The sequence below is a fragment of the Saccopteryx bilineata genome, chromosome 4 (assembly GCF_036850765.1).
Source record: "Saccopteryx bilineata isolate mSacBil1 chromosome 4, mSacBil1_pri_phased_curated, whole genome shotgun sequence".
Taxonomy (NCBI): Eukaryota; Metazoa; Chordata; class Mammalia; order Chiroptera; family Emballonuridae; genus Saccopteryx; species Saccopteryx bilineata.
The window spans coordinates 265,345,630-265,358,043 of NC_089493.1; the positions used below are offsets into that span (position 1 = coordinate 265,345,630).

Genomic DNA, 12,414 nt, shown 5'->3' on the forward strand with positions numbered 1-12,414 from the left:
GTCACCAGTTTATGGGCCTGGCTCCCCATGAGACCGAGGGTAGTATTGCCTTTCTCCAGGATTTGGAGATGACAATAATAACTGAGCTTTTCAGTTCAGGGTACCTGTTGAGAAAATGTTTGATGAATGAATAAATGAATGAATGACTGTGCTTTCTGATGTATGAGAAGCAAGGGACAAAAGAAGAGAAATTGGGAGGCAGAGTAGAGAGGTGATCTGGACACAGTGATGGGTGAGTCACAGGGTCATGAAGCGTGTGTCAGACCATGCCAAGCACAGAGAGGAAACAGGACTGCCCAGAAGCAGAGCCTGCTGAGTGTTCCAGCTTCCCTACCACCCCAAAGCCCCCTCTGGCATCCTTTGGAGAAGTGGCTGAGCTCCTCTGTCAGTCCTGAAGCTTACTCACCCCAGTCTGGGGTTCTCCATCTGACGCTGAGGTCTGTGCCAGCAGCTGGGACGGGCATGGAAGACAGACTGCCCCACTTCTCATCCTGCCCTTGCCCCATGGGTCTTTCCTTCTCCCAGAGTGAACCTAGCCTGGACTATGTGCACATACACACCCCTGTCAAATCTCCCAGAGGAGTGTCCCCGGTACCTGTCCCCCTCTCCCACTGTGCCATCACCTACTCCCGGGCCTCTCTGCCCTTGATCTCTCTCTCTCCATCCTCCCTCCTCCCCCCACCAAATGCAGCCACAGTGGGCTTCCTAAAGTGCATATTTGAGTGTTTCATAATACTGCTCCAAAGCCTCCCATGACTCCCATTGATTTCCAAATAAAGTCCCATCTCTTACAGTGATATTTAAGGTCCTTCCAGACCTGACCCCACCTACCTCTCCCTTTGGCTGCCTTTGTTCCCAGGAATGATCTCTGTGCTATGGCTACATTAGCTCATCCAATGTCTCCTTAGTTCCCCAGGACTTTGGTGCCATTGCCCACACTGTCTCTGAAGTGCCATGCCTCTGCCTTCTCTGTGTGCTACCTTCGCTGTCACTCTGCAAGGCCCAATTTCAATGTCCCTCTCTCAGAAGCTTTCTCTAGCTGCCACATCACTGTGGACAGTGTAGTCCCAGCAGAATCTCAACAGGTCGTCACTGTCAGTTCCCTCATGCCTCCCTTTCCCACTAGTCTGGGAGCTCCTCAAGGTCAATGTGCCCTCTGTGCTACTACTGTGCCTGGGAAATAGGGGATTCTGATAAATGCTATCTGTGTTGTCACACACTCACATGGCCATCGTCTCTGGGGAGTGCGCTGGGTATTCTTCCTCTGGACCTTTGATACCCATTACCCGAGTCACTTCTCATGGCACACATGGAGGAAGGTATTATTATGCCCATTTTATAGGAGAAGAAAAAGACCTAATTATGGAGGTTAGGGCCCAGATGAGATCCAAGCCCAGAAGATTGGCAGTGGCCGGATTCCAAGTTCTGAGCTCTTTCTTCTGAGGTCTTGTTGGATCCAGGCTCTCACCCATACCAGGGGATGCACAACTTATGTTCCCCTTCCCCCAGAAGATTGGCCCTACCAACCTTGATGCTGCAGCAGGTGGACTGAGGAAGCAGGCCCACTTCTGCCCCTGGCTGACACTGTCGCAGGCCCTATAGCCATCCTCCTCAAGAGAAAACCATAGCCAGCAGACCCTGAAGGTGTGTCCCACCGGGGAGGGTAAGAGAGGGGCAAGGTTCTCCTTACAGCTTTCACTGGCTCCTTAGGAAGCAACTACACCTATGCATAGCGTTCATATGGCCATTAAAAGCAAGCTTCTTGAGGAATTTTGAAAGACATCAGAAAATTCTCAAGACAGAGTGAAAAAAGAGGATGCCAGTTTCCTCCAACAGTGTGCTCCAGTTATTTAACTCTGTATCTGTGAAAAACGTGCACAAAGTCCTGGAAGGACATTCTACCCTCACTGCCCTGCTTTTTTCACTGTGGCTATCTTTGAGTGGTGGGACTACTGATGATTCTTATTTTCTCTTTGGTTTCTCTATTTCCCAAGTCTTGTAAAATAAAGATGAGTTGTTTTTCAAATCAAAAGACTTCAATGAAACTTAGTTTCCCCTGTTTCCATCCTGGGCAGTTCTGGGGAATTGTGGTGGGGATGGGGCTCAGTATGGGGAGAAGTCTCAGAGCCACAGGCCATACTCAAAGCTAGAAGTCGGAAGGTCAAGAGCTCCCCAGAATACCGAGGTTCAGGTCACTGGGCCCAGGCTGCCTCCTGGCCCTCACAGGCCCCGGCAGGATGCTGGAGGAGCTGGGGCACTCCCCGCCAGCTCCAGCTGGCACAGCAGCCCCTGCAGTAGGCAGCAGGCCAGGGCGGGGGCGGCAGGAGGCTGAGGCCAGGCTGACTGCCCAGGAAGCAGTACTGCAGATGGATGGACAGGCTGGCTTTTGGCGACAGGGTGGGAGTCCCTGGGGGTTTGGGGCTGCTCTGGAGCCAAAGTCCACATGGCTACTGAGGCATTTCTCCCAGGCCATAAGTCAGCCTGGGCAACCTGGAACTGGCACAACTGCCATACACCCTAAGAGCCCCATTCTGGATGACACGAAACAACAGAGCTTGGTCTCTGGGGTGGAGCTGTTGCCCGTATGTATTCATGACCCAGAGGTGTCAACAGGCACTAAGCCACAGTGAAGATCTCTGGCTGGGTAAGGCTGAGCCTCTTGCTGTCATAGGCCCTTCTGCTCCTCTGGGCCCCCGTTCTTACTGATCTCTCCATTCCCTCATTGAGCACCTCCTATCCCTTCCTCTCTGAACCCACTCTCTCTGAGTGCCCTCTCTCTTATCCTTTTCTTCTTCTTCTTCTTCTTTTTTTTTTTTTTTTTTTTTGTATTTTTCTGAAGCTGGAAACGGAGGCAGTCAGACAGACTCCCACATGCACCCGACCGGTATCCACCCAGCATGCCCACCAGGGGGCGATGCTCTGCCCATCTTGGGGCGTCGCTCTGCCGCAATCATAGCCATTCTAGCGCCTGGGGCAGAGGCCACAGAGCCAACCTCAGCGCCCGGGCCATCTTTGCTCCAGTGGAGCCTTGGCTGCAGGAGGGGAAGAGAGAGACAGAGAGGAAGGAGAGGGGGAGGGGTGGAGAAGCATATGGGCGCTTCTCCTGTGTGCCCTGGCCGGGAATCGAACCCAGGACTCCTGCATGCCAGGCCAACGCTCTACCACTGAGCCAACCGGCCAGGACCCTTTTCTTCTTTATTAAACCCTTCCCCCACTCTGAGTTCCCCACCCCTTCACTGGGCCAAGGTGTTGGAATTAAGAAGGAATTTCTCCATTTCGTGTCTGCCTGCCCCTCCCCACTGGGCCTGGACTAGTTGCGGTACCGACCCACCCCCTCTGCTGGGCCCTGAATCCTCTCTTTAGAGCATCAGATGCAAAGTCTCTCCCTGTCCCTGAGACCGCATGAATAAGCTTCAACCACCACACTCCTGCTGCTTCCCTGGACAAGGGGCCTGGCAGACAACTCTAGGAGTTATGTGCAGGGCATCTTCAGTGTCTCAGCAGGTCATTTCAAATCCTGGGCCAGCAAGGCTTCAGCCAAAGGTTCTCCAGATGAGCTATTGGGACTCTCCAAGTCTTATTTTCCCCCTGAATTAAAACCTCAAGTTTTTAGGAGGAAGGGATAAGTGCAAATAAATCAAATCTGTAAACACTGGAGGTGACCTCTGCCAATGGAACCACAGGCTTTCCAATACACAGATTTATAGAGCAGAGAGATTTAAGAATCTTGGTACTGGCAGGGCCTTTGAGTTCAGCTAATCAAGCCTTATCATTTTGTGGTTGAGAACACTGAGGCCCAGAGAAGGAAAGGACCGGTCCAAGGTCATACAAGAAGCCAGGGTTCAGAGATGGGTCCAGGGAGAAAGTTTTTGGACTCCTGTTCCAGAGCCCCTCAGTCACTTCCACCACATGCCACCCTCCAACTCCCACTAGTCCACGAAGCCCTGGTTGACCCTCCCCCAGGAGAACCTGGGAACTTGAGAGGACGAGTGGTGTTATGAAAACCACGATGGGCCCCTGAGGCAATGGGCTAAGGTTGCTCCAAGACTTTGTTCCGTGACCTTGGAAAAGTCACGTCACTTCCAAGCCTTGTTTTGCTCCTTTGTGAAAAAGACCAGGTTATGTGAGGATGAAATGGTACCAGGTTATGTGAGCATGAAATGAGATAATGTATGTGAAGTGATATAAGTCCACGGCAGGGGGTGAGTGTGAATAGGAGTTAAAGAAGGGGGTGGGCTCCCCTCATCTCCTCAGCAGAGCCCCCAGCTGGCTACTGAGACAAGCTATGATTGTGCCCCTGGGGGCAGTATGAAATGGTCAGAGGAAGAGACAACTCAGTAGGGAAGACAGGAGCCAGTAAGGGGCAGTCATGACAAAGACCCCATCTCACAGGGTAAGGACTAACCGCTTCAGAAAGGAACTGGCAGTCAGTGGCTTGCTGAGGTCGGCAAGAGGCTGGCAGGCTGGGGAGGTGAGAAGTGGGTGCAGCAGTGAGCAGATGGGCCTGTCAGGCTGAGACTCCCCCTTTGGCAGGCATGACAGTGGTGGAGGTAGGTTGAGGTGGGGGTATCCACCTGGCCAGTTCAAGGCACACTCCACCTCCAGATATCTCATTGACCTTGAAGGAGTCAGTTCCTCCTTGCACTGTACACCTTCACCCATCTGCCTCAGGCTCGCCACCTGGAAAGCTGGCAGCACGAATCAAGAAACTGACATTTAACTGGGTCTTGATATCAAGGGACTGGGACAGGTCATCAGCTCCACTTCTGCTCTAGGGAAAACAGCTTGTGTGGCTTCATGACCTTGGGAAAGTCATTTAAGTCTCATGTCTCAGCTGTGAAATAAGGACAATAATGGTTTTCTTGTGAAGTTTTTGTGAGAATTAATTGAGTCAACTTGTGCCCATCATCGAGCTGGTTTTAGGCCTTTAACTAATGCTCACCTCCTCTGGGAAGAGAAAGGCATGCTTTAGACAATGCTGAAAACTTTTCCATCTTTATCCATATCCTCCTTAAGAAATTCTTACTTACATTCAATTTACTAACACTTCCTAGTATTTTACAGCTTAAAAATAGGTTTTGATTCATTATCTGGATTATTTCTTTGAACAGCAAAATAGATACTAATAATACTATACTTGTTTTGCAAATTGGGAAACAGGCTCAGAAAAGTTAAGTGGCTTTGTGAAGTCACATAGCTTAGATTTGAACCCATGTCTCAGATATCAGAATCCATGATTCCAAACCTAACCACCCACCTCTTAAAATCCAATCAAGTTTGTATTCATTCTTCAAGAATCCCTTTCTCTTCTCCTCACAGGCAAGTGGGATGAGGTAAAAAAAAAAAATCAAGGAACCAAGAAGCTGGTGTTGTGTGGGAGCAACTTCCTAGCCAGTATGGTCTTATTTTTGGCTAGGGAAGAATATGGCGCATGTTGAGGACATGACCTTAAAGATGCTCCCTTGACAGAGAAACTCTCTAGACCCTGTCCAAAAGTGTCTGCCTTTTCTCTTGACTCAGGACAAAAGACCAGCACAGCCCCCCCACCTCAATGCCAGAAGTGGGTGAGCAAATGAGGTCCTGGGGGAGTGAGAAGTTATGGCTAAGATACAGCACAGGCATTGGAGTACCAGGCCAGACCTGGCTGCCCTTCTCTTGGTCTCCCCCAAATCCATCCCCACAATGAGCCTGCTGCCAGGAGCAGGAACTGCAGGAAGCTTCAACACTGTCCAGGCAGGGGCCCTGGGAGGGAGGGGGAAGGAGGATGCAAGGAAGAGGCTGCGTCTCTTTTCTCATCTCTCCTCTTTCACCATGAATTTGTTCTAAGTTTGGGCCCACTCTCAGCTCCAGAAACTCTCCTTGGGCATCCAGAGAGCCCACAGAGAAACCTCTTAAACTCTTAGTGACTATTTTCATTTCCGTGCCCTCCATCCTCTCCTCAGTGTGACAGTAAATGCTATCCTGTGTGAGACCTAGTCCTCACTGCCAGCTGCTGCCTCCCCAGGGGCATATGGGCAGGTGAGAAAGGGGCCAGACTGTCCCCTGTGCTGCCACTCCCTGTTGGACAGAAGCCCAGCATTCAGGTGGGGGCCTGCTCCCTCCACCTATAGCAGTGACCAGCATCTCCACAGGGTCTCTGCATCAGTTCCTCCCCTCCCTAGGGAGCAATTCCTTCTCCTCAGTTGGCGGAGGGCAATTAGACTGCAGTTGGGGAGCTCTCCAGCATCCTCATGGGGCAGGCCGTGGTCATTTATGCCCAGAAGAGTCCTGTCCATGACCCCGCAGTGTACTCACTTTCTCCATTCCTCTCTGTGAAATGAAGAATGTTCCTCATTTCTGTTCCCCAGGTGCCTCGCATCCCTGACCAATACTCTAGCAGTCTCCCAAATTACCCTAGGCTGGCCTGCAGACTCTGAGCCCCAGCCCAGCTAGGGAGGCCCAAGATTCAACCCAGCCCCAGCCCCTCTGGGAAATGCCCCCGCCCCACCTGGGGCTCTCACCTCCCTGTTGTCCGCTGCACTCCGCCGGGCGCTCCAGCCAGGCCCTTCGGCCCGGCTTGTCTGACCGCCTTCGGGCCGCCTCTTCGGCTCGGCTTGGTAGGGCAGCTCTGCGGGCCCCCACGGCCCCGCGCCCTCCGTCTCCTCGCAGGAGCCGGCGCCACCACCGCCGCCGCCGCCGCCGCCGCCGCCGCCGATTGCTGAAATGCTGGACAGCGCATCACCATGGAGGCGGCCTCCCGGCCGCGGGCGGACCAGAGCGGCCTGGTGCCCACAGCGCCCTCTTTAGGTGTGGAGGCCCCGCACCACCACCTCCGGCTGCGGAGGCGAGGGGATAGGGCTTTAGGGTTACTCTCAACGCAGGGACATCTGTTCCACTACTTGAGGGTGGGGGCACGCCAGACTCAGGAGACGCCTGGAGTAAGGCAAGTTATTCATTTGGAACTGGGAGTGGAAATCGGTATGCTGAGTTCTGGCCAGGACACTGATCAGCAGGTATCTAAGAGAGCCCCTGACCCAGCTGGGAGACACCCCCAAAACAACCCTTTCATCGTGCATCCTGGTGGCCAGACTGAGGCCAGATCGGATGGTGGTGGTAGTGGGAGGGAACAATCTCAATGGATGAGAGAAATTTTGAGAATGGAATCGCTGGACTTTCGGTGGTGCTGGCTTGGCTTGGTTGGGCATCTGGAATCCTGAGCTTAAGTCATCCTCTGGTTACTTTTCTTGTCATTGGATGACCTGCTCCTCCTGTGGCTCCCGCCTCTCTTTCCTTGAATGAACAGTGAGCTGGCTGAGTGAAGGAAGCTCAAGGGCGGGTTCCTCAAGGGGGGTGGGAAGCCCAGAGACTTTTCCTTAATGGTAGCCAGAATGTAGAGGCCTTTGCTTGAAGTCCTCCGATGGTGCCCCAGTGGAGGCTTCCTGCTTCAAAAAGCAGGGCAAGAAGTACCTGAGCAGGCTCTAGCAGCCTGGGACTAAGAAGAAGTAAGTGAGACAAATTATTTTTAAGAGAGGTGTTTTTTTTTTAAGATTTTAATTACTGATTTTTACAGAGAGTGGATGGATGGAAAGTAAGGAGCATCAAGTCTTTAGTTGCTTCACTTTAGTTGCTATACGTGCCTTGACTGGGAAGGTCCAGGGTTTCAAACCGGTGACCTTAGTATTCCAGGTTGATGTTCTATTCACTGTGCCACCACAGGCCAGGCATGTGAGGCAAATTCTAAGAAGACATTCATATGACTTTGAGAGTCATCCCTGGGTCAAGTGTATGTTTGTTGTGAGTCTGTGGGTTTATGTGCATATCTGCCCATCTGTGTGTATGTATAACTGTGTGCGTGTTTCTGTGTCCATTTCTGGAGCTTATATGTGTCTTTTTGCTTTCCCTTTTCCTTTCCCCCAAGTTTCTTCACCCAATATGTGTCTTCAGTGTGTGTGTGTGTGTGTGTGTGTGTGTGTGTGTGTGTGTGTGTGTTTGGAATGCTGATACTACAGGCCCAGCCCAGTCTGCAGAACAAAGCTTGGGGTATGGGAAAGGGTGGGCTATAGTTGCCATTACCACAACCCCATAGCCCCAGGGGCGAGTCCTCTGCTGCTCTCCTGCCTTCTGGCTGCATGAATATTTCATCAGCTGGGGCCTTGAGCTGGTTTAACATCAGTGTTCCCCCTGTCTGGGAGGGGCTGCCCCTTTTGCCTGGCTGAGCAAGGAGTCAGCAGATGAAGGGCTTGCCTGGGGAGCCATGGCTGGGTGAGCCACTGAGCTGGCTCACTGTTCACTTAAGGAAAGGGAGACAGGAGCCGCAGGATGAACAGATCATGGGTGTGTAGAAGGAGTATGGGGGAAACCAGAGGAAGTGCAGGGATGGTACCTCACCACACTGATTTGGTTTCTGACCAACCCTGGCCACAACCAAGTTTGGGGTTAATGCCTAGAAATACTTTGCTCCAGCCTACTCCTGCTCTCCCTCTCGTCTGCCTCTTGAAGCCGCTGCCCCGTAGCTTTATAGTTGCTTCAAGGGAGAAGGGGAGAAGCCCCTGTAAACTGACTGCAAGCAAGCTTTCCCAGCTTCCTTGGGCCATCTCTTCTACCACTCATGGGATGGGAGCCCTGCTAGCACTCTCTCCCCTTGTACTCCCTTGCCCTGGCTCAGAGGAATAGATCTCTATCTTGGTTTCCCTACAAGCCTACTAATTTTTTAAAAAGTGCTCTTTCCCTTGTGTTACTCATTTCAGCTCTGCGCTGGCTTTTCTCTGTTTGCCCCTCTGGGTCTTTTACTCACTCATCTCTGTCCTGCTCTGGGCTTGAGAAGCTGACCTCTGCACACCGGTTACACAGGTTCCCTTGCTCTTGACTTGGGGTTGGGTCCATTCAAGGGAGAGCATCACCAGGAGAATGAAGGAGAGAGAGGTTAGGTATTTATCCCTTGCTGAGCTCCTCTCCAGCTCTGGCCCAGGAGCTGCTTCCCCCTTGTCCACGGCTCCAGGTCTGCTGGCCAAGTTCTGGCATTGTTTCCTCTGGCACTCCAGAGGTGGTAACAGTTCTCAATGTTATAAGTCTCTGGGTGCTTCTCTATTCGTTGTTACTTCATTCTCATATCCCCACCCACACCTCTGCGCAGAATCCCTTCATTAAGCTCTCTTCAATTAAAACTCTGGAGAGGTTGTCTACTTCATTCTGGGTCCCTGCCCAATGCACCCTCACCCTTTCTTCCTTAAGTCCAGTCTCAAGTCAGAGCCCTGTGAGTGCTTGGGCCCTCTAGTACCCCCTTCCTCCTGCAGACCTTCCACCTCCTGGAACTGTCCCTCCTCTTCACTCTCTGCCTGGGCCAGGCCTAGCTGTTCCTGGTTCCCTGCCTAGTACTGCCCCTCGCCATTTACCATATTTTCCCATGTATAAGATGCACTTTTTTTCTAAATATTTGGGGTCTAAAAACTGGGTGCATCTTGGCCCTGGCCTGTTGGCTCAGTGGTAGAGCGTTGGCCTGGCGTGCAGGAGTCCCAGGTTCGATTCCTGGCCAGGGCACACAGGAGAAGCGCCCATCTGCTTCTCCACCCCTCCCCCCTCCTTCCTCTCTGTCTCTCTCTTCCCCTCCCGCAGCCGAGGCTCCATTGGAGCTAAGTTGGCCCTGGCGCTGAGGATGGCTCTATGGCCTCTGCCTCCGGCACTAGAATGGCTCTGGTTGCAGCAGAGCAATGCCTCAGATGGGCAGAGCTTCGCCCCCTGGTGGGCATGCCAGGTGGATCCTGGTCGGGCGCATGTGGGAGTCTGTCTGACTGTCTCTCGGTTTCCAACTTCAGAAAAATACAAAAAACAAAAACTGGGTGCATCTTATACAGTGGTTGTAGATTTTTTTACTTGCATTTCCCACTTTTTCACGCAGATGAGTTGTATGAATTTTATGATGAATAAAACTTGAGTTCAATAACTTTATGTAATTTTTTTTCAAATTTGAGGCCCCAAAATAAAGGTGTGTCTTATACATGGGATTGTCTTATACATGGGAAAATATGGTATTCTTTTTTTTTTTTTTTTTGTATTTTTCTGAAGTTGGAAACAGGGAAGCAGTCAGACAGACTCCTGCATGCACCCTACCAGGATCCACCTGGCATGCCCACCAGGGGGCGATGCTCTGCCCATCTGGGGCATAGCTCTGTTGCAACCAGAGCCATTCTAGTGCCACAGAGCCCAGGCCAACTCTGCTCCAATGGAGCCTCGGCTGCGGGAGGGGAAGAGAGAGATAGAGAGGAAGGAGAGGGGGAGGGGTGGAGAAGCAGATGGGCGCTTCTCCTGTGTGCCCTGGCCAGGAATTAAACCCGGAACTCCTGCACACCAGGCCTATGCTCTACCACTGAGCCAACCGGCCAGGGCCAAAATATGGTATTCTTTTCTGGAACACATGTCTCTGCTCAAATAGCACTTGATCCCTTCTAAGACCTCCCCATATAAAATAGCATCTCCTTGCCCAGCATTATTTTTTCAAAACTCCTTTAAAAGAATTATTGTGGTGCCTGACCTGTGGTGGTGCAGTGGATAGAGCATTGACCTGGAACGCTGAGGTCAATGGTTTGAAACCCTGGGTTGGCCCGGTCAAGGCACATACAACAAGCAATCAATGAACAACTAAAGTGAAGCAACTATGAGATGTTACTTCTCGTTTTCTACTCTCCTCTCTCTCCTCTCTCTATAAAATCAATAAATAAAATCTTATAAAAAAAAGAATTGTTGTGCCTGACCTGTGGTGGCGCAGTGGGATAAAGCGTCAACCTGGAACACTGAGGTTGCCGGATCGAAACCCTGGGCTTGCCTGGTCAAGGCACATATGGGAGTTGATGCTATCTGCTCCTCCCCTTTCTCTCTCTCTCTCTCTCTCTCTCCCCTCTCTCTAAAAATCAATAAATAAAAAAAAAAAAAAAAAAGAATTGTTGTGGTAAAGTATACATAACACACCATTTTAACTGTTTGAAATATACAGCTTAGCGGCATTGAGTGCATCCACACTGTTGTGCAGCCATCAATCAAACCCAAACTGAAATTCTTACACAGGAAACATTAACTCCCCATCGCTTCTCCCTTCAGTGCCTGGCATTCACCCTTTTACTCTGTTTCCATGAATTTGACTCCTCTAAGTACCTCATGTAGATGGAATTATATAGAATTTTCCTTTTTGTGTCTTAACATAAACTCCTCAAGGTTCATCTATGGCATAGAATGTATCAGAACTTCCTTCCTTTTTAAGGCTGAATAACATTCCATTATATGTGTAGGCCATTTTGTTTATTCATTCGTTCCTCAGTGAACGTTTGGATTGTGTCCAGCTTTTGGCTATTGTGAATAATGCTGCTATAAATGTGGGTGTTTGAGTCTCTGCTTTCAATTCTTTCTTTAATGCTTTTCCAGCTTTTTATTTATTTTTATTTTAAAATTTTTTACTTTTATTGATTTTAGCAAAAGAGGTAGGGAGAGAGAGACAGGAACATTGATCTGTTTCTGTATGTGCCCTGACCGGGGATCGAACCGGCAACCTCTGCACTTCGGGATGAGGCTCCAACCAGCTGAGCTACCCGGTAAGGGCTTTAAAAAATTTTATTGGGGCCCTGGCCGGTTGGCTCAGTGGTAGAGCGTCGGCCTGGCATGCAGAAGTCCCGGGTTCGATTCCTGGCCAGGGGACACAGGAGAAGCGCCCATCTGCTTCTCCACCCCTCCCCCTCTCCTTCCTCTCTGTCTCTCTCTTCCCCTCCTGCAGCGAGGCTCCATTGGAGCAAAGATGGCCCGGGCGCTGGGGATGGCTCCTTGGCCTCTGCCCCAGGTGCTAGAGTGGCTCTGGTCGCAACAGAGCGACACCCCGGAGGGGCAGAGCATCGCCCCCTGGTGGGCGTGCCGGGTGGATCCCGGTCGGGCGCATGCGGGAGTCTGTCTGACTGTCTCTCCCGGTTTCCAGCTTCAGAAAAATACAAAAAAAAAAAATTTTTTTTATTGGGGTGACATTGGTTAATAAAATTATATAGGTTTCAGGTGTACAATTCCACAACACATCATCTGTACATTGCACCGTGTGTTCAGCACTCCAAGCCATCTCTGCTTCCAGTTCTTTAAGGTATCGGTATATACCCAGAAGTGGAATTGCTGGATTATACAGTAATTCTATATTTTTTTTGAGTAACTGCCACACTGTTTTCTATAGCAGCTATACCATTGGAATTCCTACCTGGAATGCACAATTGTTCCAATTTCTCCACATCCTTACCAACACTTGCTGTTTTTTATTGTTTCAAAAATATATAGTCGGCTCTAATAGGTGTGAAGTGATGTCCCATTTTGGTTTCAATTTGCATTTCCCTGATGATTAGTGATATTCGACATCTTTTTGTGTGCGTATTGATTGCCATTTGTATAACTTCTGTGGAGTACCCCCGCCCTTAT

At 50.7% G+C, this 12,414-nt stretch overlaps 1 protein-coding gene across 2 annotated transcripts in view; it reads right to left on the bottom strand.

Moving 5' to 3' along the window:
- The window catches only part of SRRM3 (serine/arginine repetitive matrix 3), a 58,081-nt gene extending 51,428 nt beyond the window's left edge, over positions 1 to 6,653 (bottom strand). For both annotated transcript variants that reach the window (XM_066274500.1, XM_066274501.1), the window contains exon 1: positions 6,501 to 6,653. The gene's annotated coding sequence lies outside the window, so the exon portion shown is untranslated. The remainder of the gene's footprint in view (positions 1 to 6,500) is intronic.
- Positions 6,654 to 12,414: the final 5,761 nt, after the last annotated feature.